Below are 11125 nucleotides of genomic sequence, written 5' to 3'. Positions count from 1 at the left end.
TCAGGACAGGAGTGGAAGAGGAAGAGGAGATTTCACTTTAAGAAGAATGATCAGGGGCTTCCCTGGTGGTGCAGTGGTTGAGAGTCCGCCTGCCGATGCAAGGGACACGGGTTCGTGCCCCGGTCCGGGAGGATCCCACGTGCCGCGGAGCGGCTGGGCCCGTGAGCCATGGCTGCTGAGCCTGCGTGTCCAGAGCCTGTGCTCCGCAACGGGAGAGGCCACAACAGTGAGAGGCCCGCGTACCGCAAAAAAAAAGAAAAAAAAAAAATGATCAGACTCCAAAGTGATGTCTCAGTCCCGCTGTCTCCTCAAACCATCCAAATGTTTGTGCAAACCTAGTATTGACACCTCCCAACTACCCCTGCCGACCTCTTGCATCAGAAAAAACACCACAAAAGTCCTTGGCCAGTGTATGAGTGTGCTAGGGCTGCCATAGTGGGGTTCCACAGACCGAGGGCTTAGACAACAGAAGTGTATTATCTCGTAATTCTGGGGCATGGAGGTTACGGTGCCAGCAGGCTGTTTGTCCTGAGGCCTCTCTCCTTGGTGTGCAGACGGCCGTTTTCTCCCTGTGTCTTCACATGGTCTTCCCTCTGTGTGTATCTGTGTCCCCATCTCCTCCTCTTACACAGTCATACTGGATTAGGGCCCATCCTAGTGACCTCACTTTACCTTAATTACCTCTTTAAAGACCCTATCTCCAGATACAGTCACATGCTGAGGTCTTAGGGGTTAGGACTTCAACCGCTGAAGTTGAGGGAGACACAATTCAGTCCACCGTTGGTCAGATATACAAAGTCCTGGCCCCTCTGGCCATCCTCCCAGGGCACGACCACTCTGCTCTGGACCCCATCCTAGAACAGCATCACCTCTGACCTACACTGGCTCTTCAGAGGAGTGACCACATGTAACACCCACCTCCACACCCCTGTTAGGGATTTGAGGGTGGTTTGATCCATCCTTGGGCCAACCTGGCCTCGGGAGCCCAGAAAGGGCCAGCCACTGGGGCCAGAAGCAGAGCAGAACAGGAAGGAGGTGGAGACGAGGAGGCCACAGGCACCCAGAGCCTGGGCTAGGGGCTGTCCTGGTCCCCACTGCCACCTACTATGTTTTAGAGCAGGTCCAAGGCAGCGAGCTGGCAGGGTTCTCTTCTGCCCGCCCTGGGCAGCAGGACCAGGCTAGGGAAGCAGCCTCACATGGCCCCATCTTCTCCCTTTGCCTCTGGCTCAGGACTCTTGTGGCCTCTCCCTGCCCCTGCCCTAGGGCAGCCTGCACCCCTCTTCCCCCCACAGTCCAGGCTGGGCCACTGAGGTATCACAGACAGGGAAACAGTGGCCCAGGGAGGGGAGGGGCCTCCCTGCCCAGGAAGAGGCAGCCCTCAGCCCACCCTGAGAGCTCAGCGAGGCCAGGGCGGAGGCCTTATTTGTCCGGCAGAGGCTGTGTGGCCCCAAGCCCTGGCGGGGAGTCAGCAGACACAGCTTCTGGCCCACACCACCACTGATTTACTGTTTGACTTGAGACAAGCCCTTTCCTGCCTGGGCCTCAGTTTCCCCAATTATGAACCAAGGAGATGGATTAAGTGACCCTGAGACTTCCTCCCACTCTACTGTTCTGCTCCCTCAACCCCCAAATTCCACAATCCTCCCTCTGGGGAAAAAACGTGAGGCTACAAATCCTCGTAACAGAAGTGGCAACATGGGGTCCCAGGGTTCTTCTCTCGCTGCAGGAGCCACAGGAGTGGAAAAATCCCTGCTGGCCAGGTCAGCAGACATGGAAGGCCCTGGACCACCTCCTTGCTAGCACACCGGTTGCCCCCTGGGGAGCTGGCAACCTCAAGAGCAGAAAGGAAGTGAAACCCAAGCTGGGAACATCCTTGCACTCCCCACCACCCCCCACGCCCCCCCACAGCCCAGCCCTGGGAGAGCACCTGAAATGGAGAAGCAGATGGTCCAGGAAGAGGGCAAGGAGGATGCCTGTGTTCCTGCCCGTGGGCTGTACTGGGGTGGCGACCCGGAATCTCCATTTTATGGAGGAGAGAAGTGAGGCTCAGAAAAGTCAGCTGCTCAATCCAAGGTCACACAGCTGCGAAGTGGACTGGCCTCACGGAGTCCTCTTTTTCTGGGAATAAAGAGTCCTAGTGGGGGTCAGATGAGGTGCATTTTATTCTGATACTGGGGCTGTGCCCAGGGCTGCTTGGGGCTAGAAAATCCACCATGTGTGCATGTCTGTGCATTGCGTGTGCACACCTGCACAACTATATGTGTGTGTGGCCCTAAGCCTGGTGGGCTGGACGTGCCCTTTAGTCTGCAGGAGCTTCCGGTCACCTGCAGGAAGGGGGCTGCCAGGGTGAAGCAGGGCAGGGTCCCTTCTCAGGCCTAGAGTGATGCAGAGACTTGGTCAAAGCCACACAGCAAATCGAATCAGGACTAGAATCCAGGTCCCCCACGGAACCTGCCCAGCAGGGAGCGGGGAAAGGACGATAGCTGGGAGTCCCTCTGTGGGAACACCTCCTGGCCCTCTGTACGCACCCCTGGCTCCCCCAGAATGTTAATGCTCCCCAACTGGTCTGCAGGTTATAAACCTTCTCTCACCAAGGACCTCCTTTATCACGGTTTCCCCAGGACCTGAATTTGCACGTTTTTTGTTGGTCTTGTTTTTTGGCGTACAAAACACTTTGCAATGCAATGAGGAGTTAATATACTTTACCTTTTGTGCATCATAATCAGACTGCATTGCCTACCGAGGCAGTTTCTCATTCCAGCCAGACGTGCCCCAGCAGCTCGTTCTTGGGGACTACCTGTACAGCCTGTTTGTCCAGCCCCACTGGGCCTGCCCACTGTTTGGGGCAGTCCCACCAACTAAAGGGGCAGGGGATGAGGACAGCTGAGCTCACCATCGGCCAGGGCACCCACCAGGCTCCCACAGGCCTCGGCCTTCACCTTCACCACACGTGGCCATTCTTTTTTTTTTTTTTTTTTTTCGCCCATGTTGGGTCTTCGTTGCTGCGTGTGGGCTTTCTCTAGTTGTGGCGAGCGGGGGCTACTCTTCGTTGCAGTGCGCGGGCTTCTCCTTGCGATGACTTCTCTTGCTGTGGAGCATGGGCTCTAGGTGCGCGGGCTTCAGTAGTTGTGGCACGTGGGCTCAGCAGTTGTGGCTCACGGGCTCTAGAGCGCAGGCTCAGTAGTTGTGGCGCACGGGCTTAGTTGCTCCGTGGCATGTGGGATCTTCCCGGACCAGGGCTCAAACCCGTGTCCCCTGCATTGGCAGGCGGATTCTCAACCACTGCGCACGTGGCCATTCTTGACCCCTGGCTCCTGCACTGGTCTCTCGCTTGTGGACACAGTCTGCTCCCCACTTCCCACCTCAACTTTGTGTTACTGAGTCCAAGCTCATACTGCTCACCACACAACAGACCAGTAAATCGAGAGATGAGTTGTTGGGGCAAAGAATATTGACTTTATTCTGAGAGCCAGCAGACCGAGAAGATGCTGACCAGTGTCCCAAAGAACCATCTTACCGGGTTTCGAATTCAGGCTTCTTTTATACTAAAAGGGGAGGGGGCGTGGCTGGTTGTTGTAAACTTCTTTGTGCCGGAATCATTTATTCTTGCAGCTTGTAGATCTGGTCGATGTTCCTATAAACCTCCAACAAGACAAATGTTATTCTCCGTTCTGCAACTTTTTATCTCTATATGAATGGAAAAGTGTTATACCTGTAAAGGTCAGAGCCTTGAGAATAGGTTATCCCGTATATTTCAGGTTATAGGCAGCATTCTTTTAGTGATTAACTTGTAGCAAAAGCAGTAGAATACACAGGTTAAAGGAAACAGATCCAATATGGAGTCAGATTTCTTCTTCCCTCTGACACCTGCAAACCCAGACTCTCAAATTGTGTGAGTCCCATTTGCCCCACCCTCCCTGGCACTTGGAATCTTAGCTTTTAGACCCCAACTTGCGGTGAGAAGACCCATCCCCTCTCTCCCTCCCCCCTCTCCAGTTACTCTCCCACCACGTTCTCTACCCATTGCCCACCCACTGAGGATCAAGAGCGGATACTGCTGAGCCTTCTCAGATGTTGCCATGGAGCTTGAGGACCAGACAGGGGCAGTCAGAGACCTCCAGGTGAGAACGCCCAATGCCTTCTATTCCCTCCTCCATCTCTCAGTGTCCCTTTCCCCCAATCTGTGCACCACCGATCCATCCACCATCCCGCCGTTCATTCATCCAACACAAATGCCAATACAGCCTCCTTCCTTCCATCACCCATCTGTCCAGACTGCATAGACACCTGCCACACAGGGGACATCAAGAGCCACCAGTAAGGGCCACAGAAGCAAGGACATCACACAGAAAGGACCACGGCATCACCACCTGATAAGAGATGAGGCCCTTTCTGTGTTTCTTGTCCCCACCATAGCCCACCAGAGAAGAAAGGGACCCAAAGGACAGGAGGAAAGGGGGTGAAGGAGCAGGCCACCCCACCCCCTCCAAGTCCCTCCAGTAAGGCCCTGGGAGCTGAGAGGTGGGTGTTCAATCAGATGTGAGATTTAACTTTGGACTTTTTCATGCTTGAAAGTAACAAGAAAGTTAACAAAACCGCCAGAGGTGTCAAAAAGGCTGCAAAAAGGCTGCAAATGGGAGGCTGGGCTCCATCAAAGGCAGGCGTAGGAGAAAATGAACAGAAGTCATGGTCAGGTTTGTGAACTGTGACTTGGGATCTGCAAGCTTGGAGAGGGAGCTGGGGAGAGTGGAATTGCTCTGTGTGTCAGCGGGAGATGAATCCTACTGTTCCAGTGCCCCCTGGGAGAGGGGAGGGGATCCCAGAGACAAGCGAAGGGGAGGAGGAGAGAGGAGCCGGGGTGACCAGGCAAAGGGTTGGGGGAGGATCTGGAGATGAGCTACTGGACTGGGGGAGGGGAGGGAACAGAGTATCCCTGAAAGGTCTGGAAGAATAGACTTATCTAAAATGCCCTGTAAAGTGTCCTCTGTGTGGGACCTGATATCACCCCTCTCTATGACCCCAAGATCTATGTTTCACGCACCAGTATTTGTCAAGAGGAGGGTTTTATGGAAATGGAGAAGGAGTGAAGTTTCATATCTGAGTCAGCACAGTACCGAGGAGAAATCGCTCAGGAAGAAGCAAGAATGGCAGGGGAAGTGGTGAAAACATAAGTGTCCAGGGATCTCTGAAACTGTGGAGGATTTTGGACTTTTACTGGACATAAAGTTAGAAGATTAAAGCATCAACTCTGCCTTCCCCCCAGTGATTTCCTCACACACAACCAGAATAAATTTCAAAAGGCGAATCTGACCATGTTTTATAACACCTGCACCCCCAAGCCCCAACACACACACCTAAAACGCTTCACTTGTTCTTGAGTTAAAGGCCCACTTCCTGGCCCGGCCTGCAAGGCCTCTGGGGTCTGGGCCCTGCCACACTCTCCAGATTCTCTGCACTCTAGACATACAGGCTGGCTTTCTCACCTCAGAAGTTTCATACCCTACTGACCACAGGGCCTTTGTACATGCTGTTCTCTCTAGAACTGCCCCACCCCAACCCCAACCCCCAGTTAACTCACTCACCCTTCAGGGCTCAGCTCAGACAAGCCACTCCTGAGCTCCTGACCAAGTCATCCATCCATCTTGGAATTTACCACCACGATTACAGTGGCAAAGAGCAATGGAATAACCACAACATGGCTCAGAGTCCACACCTTAGAACAATCATGATTCATGCCCTGGCACTGGGCACACCTTCCCTGAGTACATCTGAATCCCGAACAAAGTAAAGGTCTGTCATCGAGGGGGCGAGGGTATGGCTGTTAAGTAGACAACCAACAGTGTCTGCACCCTCTTGCAGGGGTGGAGGGGGGCTGTCATGTATTCTGGAAGGTGATGGAATGGGCCGAAGCATGAATGAACTCGCCATGTCTCAGGTCTGGACTCAGACTGACCTGATTAGATTGTGGGCTACGTGAGGTATGATGGAGCCTCATTATTGGACAGCTTTTTTTTTAATACAGGTAAACTGCAGGTCAAATCATGTCCCCTGGGACACACAAAAAACCCACACAGCAAAACCTCCCACCTCAGCAACAAGTGAGGCTTTTTGTCTCATCCTCCGACAGAATCCTGGTCAAGACCAGTACAGAGTCATAGACTAGTGCCATTCAGCTAATCCCTGTATCTGACACCAGTCTTTGCTTGCTCACCTCCAGCAATGGGATACCCACCAACTCCCATAGAAGCCCATTTCACCTGACCAGACCCCCACCACCGACCCATCATTAAGCCATAAAATCTAATTGGCATATTGTTTAATGGGAACAGAGTTTCAGTTTGGGATGATGGAAAAGTTCTGGAGATGGATGGTGGTGACGGTTGCCCAAGAATGTGAATGTACTTAGTGCCACTGAAAGGTACACTTAAAAATGGTTAAAATGGGGCTTCCCTGGTGGCGCAGTGGTTGAGAGTCTGCCTGCCGATGCAGGGGACATGGGTTCATGCCCCGGTCCGGGAAGATCCCACGTGCCGCGGAGCGGCTGGGCCTGTGAGCCATAGCCGCGGAGCCTGTGCTCCGCAACGGGAGAGGCCACAACAGTGAGAGGCCCGCGTACCACAAAAACAAAACAAAACAAAACCAAAAAAAGGTTAAAATGGGCTTTCTGCCCATGGACGCCGCCGAGTAAGCATCGTTGACGTCTCCCCGCCCCTCCACTACCATCATGTCTAAGTCAAAGTCACCCAAAGAGCCCAAACAGCTGAGGAATCTCTTCATCAGAGGTTTGAGCTTTGAAACAACTGATGACAGTCTGAGGAGCCATTGTGAGCAGTGGGGAACGCTCACAGACTGTGTGGTAATGAGGGACCCAAACACCAGGTGCTCCAGAGGCTTCGGGGTTATCACATATGCCACTGTGGAGGAAGTGGGTGCAGCCATGAAGGCAAGGCCACACAAGGTGGATGGAAGAGTTGTGGAACCAAAGAGGGCCGTCTCAAGAGAAGATTCTCAGAGACCCGGTGCCCACTCAACTGTGAAAAAGATTTTTGTTGGTTACATTAAAGGAGACACTGAAGAACATCACCTAAGAGATTATTTTGAACAGTATGGGGAAATTGAAGTGATTGAAATCATGACCGATCGAGGCAATGGCAAAAAGAGAGGCTTTGCCTTTGTAACCTTTGAGGACCATGACTCTGTAGACAAGATTGTCATTTAGAAAGACCACACCGTGTATGGCCACAGCTGTGAAGTAAGGAAAGCCCTATCTAAGCAAGAGATGGCTTGTGCCTCATCCAGTCAAAGGGGTCGAAGTGGTTCTGGAAACTTTGGTGGTGGTCGTGGAGGAAACTTCAGTGGTCGAGGTGCCTTTGGTGGCAGCCGTGGTGGCGGGGAATATGGTAGCAGTGGAAATGGCTATCATGGATTTGGTAACGATGGAAGCCATTTTGGAGGTGGTGGAAGCTACAGTGATTTTGGCAGTTACAACAATCAATCTTCAAATTTTGGACCCAGGAAAGGAGGAAACTTTGGAGGCAGAAGTTCTGGCCCCTATGGTGGTGGAGGCCAATACTTTGCCAAACCCCGAAACCAAGGTGGCTATGGTGGTTCCAGCAGCAGCAGGAGCTATGGCAGTGGCAGAAGGTTTTGATGACTGCCAGGAAACAAAGCTTAGCAGGAGAGGAGAGCCAGAGAAGTGACAGGGAAGCTACAGGTTACAACGGATTTGTGAACTCAGCCAAACACAGTGGTGGCAGGGCCTAGCTGCTACAAAGAAGACATGTTTTAGACAATACTCATGTGTATGGGCAAAACTCGAGGACTGTATTTGTGACTAATTGTATAACAGTTTATTTTAGTTTCTGTTCTGTGGAAATGTAAAGCATTCCAACAAAGGGTTTTTTTGTTTGCTTGTTTGTTTGTTTGTTTGTTTGCAGTACGCGGGCCTCTCACTGTTGTGGCCTCTCCCATTGCGGAGCACAGGCTCCGGACGCGCAGGCTCAGCGGCCATGGCTCACGGGCCCAGCCGCTCCGCGGCATGTGGGATCCTCCCTGACCAGGGCACGAACCCGTGTCCCCTGCATCGGCAGGCGGACTCTCGACCACTGTGCCACCAGAGAAGCCCCCTAACAAAGGGTTTTAATATAGATTTTTTTTTTTGCACCCATGCTGTTGATTGCTAAATGTAATAGTCTGATCATGACGCTGAATAAATGTGTCTTTTTTTTTAATGTGCTGTGTAAAGTTAGTCTACTATGAAGCCATTTTGGTAAACTACCCCAACAGTGTGAAGTTAGAATTCCTTCAGGGTGATGCCAGGTTCCATTCAAAATTTATTTATAACCTGCTTTGGTGGAGAAGCTATTGTCTTCTGAAATCTTGGTGTAGTTGAACTGACAGTTACTGCGTTGTGACCTGGAGTTCACCGTGAAAAGGGTCCCCCAAGCAAAGTCTTGGAGTTTTTTGATTATTAATATGATTGTTGGCACATCCTATGCAATATATCTAAATTGGATTATGGTACCAGATATAGATGGGAATGAAGCTTGTGTATCATCCATTATCATGTGTAATAAATAAACAGTTTAGTACCCTCTTGAAAAAAAAAGGTTAAAATGGTAAATTTTATTTTATGTATTTTTACCATAATTTTTTTTTAAAGTGCTCTGGGCTTCAAAACTTACAAGCTTGTGTGGCTTTGAGTACTTTTATTTATTTTTTATTATTTTATTAATTTTATTGGAGTATAAGTGCTTTACAATGTTGTGTTCGTTTCTACTGTACAGCAAGGTGAATCAGCTATACCTATACATATATCCCCTCTTTTTTGGATTTCCTTCCCATTTAGGTCACCACAGAGCAGTGAGTAAAGTTCCCTGTGCTAAATGTTAGGTTCTCATTAGTTATCTGTTTTATACTTAGTATCGATAGTGTATAGATGTCAATCCCAATCTCCCAGTTCATCCCACCCACCCACCCCTTCCCCCTTGGTATCCATACGTTTGTTCTCTACATCTGTGTCTCTATTTCTGCTTTGCAGATAAGATCATCTATACCATTTTTTGAGTACTTTAAAAGTAACCATTTAAAGGTTGCTCTAAAAAAAAATCTAATTAAGAGTTAAGGGACTCCCCTGGTGGTCCAGTGGTTAAGAATCAGCCTTCCAGCGCAGGGGACTCAGGTTCGATCCCTGGTCAGGGAAATAAGATCCCACATGCCGCGGGGCAACCAAGCCCACTTGCCACAACAAGAGGGAAGCCCGTGTGCCCAGACGAAGATCCCACGTGCCGCGACTAAGACCCAATGCAGCCAAATAAATAAATAAATATTTTTTTAAAAACAAACAAAAAAATAGTTAAGGCAAACTCTTAGTGAGCCCCATGCTGTTTGATCCTGATTTGCTTTCATTCAGACCTCGGAAATCTGGGCTCAGTATTTCCACCTTCAAGTCCTGCCTCTGCCCCCGCAGGGATTATAGTCACCGTGACCCTCCCCTGCTGTGAGCCTACTATGTACTTAGACTCTGAGGCTCTGAGGATGCGTCAAGGAATAAGTCAGAGCGCTTGTCCTCCCAGACACACAGGGGACAATCAGAATTTTTCTTTTCTTTTTGTTAGTAAAAACCTACAGGGCTCCAGTCTCCGTGAAACCTGCAGGGCTGGTCCACAATGATTCATCCTTGAAGACCTCACCTGGGTAGAATCATGACAGTGGCACAGGATGACACTGGTCCCTGAGCACTCAGCACACGGAATGTTCATTTGGTGCGATATGTGACCTCCTGGGAATGTCGGGTGACACATGACAGCGTGGGGATGTGTGGAAGGACAGGGGGCAGGAATTGCCATCTCCGAAATCTCATCCCAGATCAACCCCACCTGACCCCCCAGGAATCACAGACCCACCAAACAATCAGAGAACCGGATGGAGAACAGAAGGGAGTGGAAGAGCCAGATAACCCAGAGGGCTCACACTGGCAGCTCGCGGGCCATGTCAAGCCTTGTGAGGGGATTTTTTTTTTTTGATTGAGTTTATTATCAATGTCCAAAAAAAAAAAAAAAAAAAAACTGAAATTTCTCTCTTTTTTTTTTTTTTTGGTGGTACACGGGCCTCTCACTGTTGCGGCCTCTCCCGTTGCGGAGCACAGGCTCCGGACACGCATGCTCAGCGGCCATGGCTCACAGGTCCAGTTGCTCCGCGGCATGTGGGATCTTCCCGGACCGGGGCACGAACCCACGTCCCCTGCATCGGCAGGCAGACTCTCAACCACTGCACCACCAGGGAAGCCCTCATTTCTCTTTTTAAAATAAATAAATAAAAGAGGGTGTCTTTCATGGCAAGAGCTGGCTGGAGCTGAGTTCCAACTGCTCCCTTTGGACGGGACCCATGGGCCCCAACAGTCCCTACCCCTTAACTTCCCTTACTCACATTGCCTGCCGGGCCCCCTGGAGGCCTCTGAGGTCAGGATTTCTGATCTAATCCAACATCTCTATGTCACAGAGGAGTCTGATGAAGCCCAGAGGGGGAGTGACTTTCCCAGTAAGTAACTCATCTGGGACCAGAAAGATCTAGAATCTCAGGGGCACCACCCAGCGTCCGCCGCAATCCTCCAAAGAGCCTCCGGAGTGGCTCTGCTGATGGGCAGCAAAGTGGGCAAAAGCTTTTAAGTTTAGTTAAGTCCCATTTGTTTATTTTCGTTTTTATTTCTGTTACTCTAGGAGGTGGGTCAAAAAAGATCTTTCTGTGGTTTATGTCAAAGAGTGTTTTTCCTATGTTTTCCTGTAAAAGTTTTATAGTGTCTGGTCTTACACTTAAGTCTTTAATCCATTTGGAGTTTATTTTTGTGTATGGTGTTAGGTAGTGTTCTAATTTCATTCTTTTACATGTTGCTATCCAGTTTTCCCGGCACCACTTAGTGAAGAGGCTGTCTTTTCTCCATTGTATGTTCTTGCCTCCTTTGTTGTAAATTAGGTACCCATATGTGCATGGGTTTATCTCTGGGCATTCTATCCTGTACCATTGATCTATATTTCTGTTTTTGTGCCAGTACCATACTGTCTTGATTACTGTAGCTTTGTGGTATAGTTTGAAGTCAGGGAGCCTGATTCCTCCAACTCCGTTTTTC

At 50.3% G+C, this 11125-nt stretch overlaps 1 pseudogene; it reads left to right on the top strand.

The window, feature by feature from the left end:
• The first annotated feature begins 6724 nt into the window (after nucleotides 1–6724).
• LOC132498945 (heterogeneous nuclear ribonucleoprotein A1-like) lies at nucleotides 6725–7886 on the top strand (annotated as a pseudogene).
• Nucleotides 7887–11125: the final 3239 nt, after the last annotated feature.

The sequence above is a fragment of the Mesoplodon densirostris genome, chromosome 11 (genome assembly GCF_025265405.1).
Source record: "Mesoplodon densirostris isolate mMesDen1 chromosome 11, mMesDen1 primary haplotype, whole genome shotgun sequence".
NCBI classification, from domain to species: Eukaryota; Metazoa; Chordata; class Mammalia; order Artiodactyla; family Ziphiidae; genus Mesoplodon; species Mesoplodon densirostris.
This window is presented reverse-complemented; position numbering and strand designations above follow the sequence as displayed.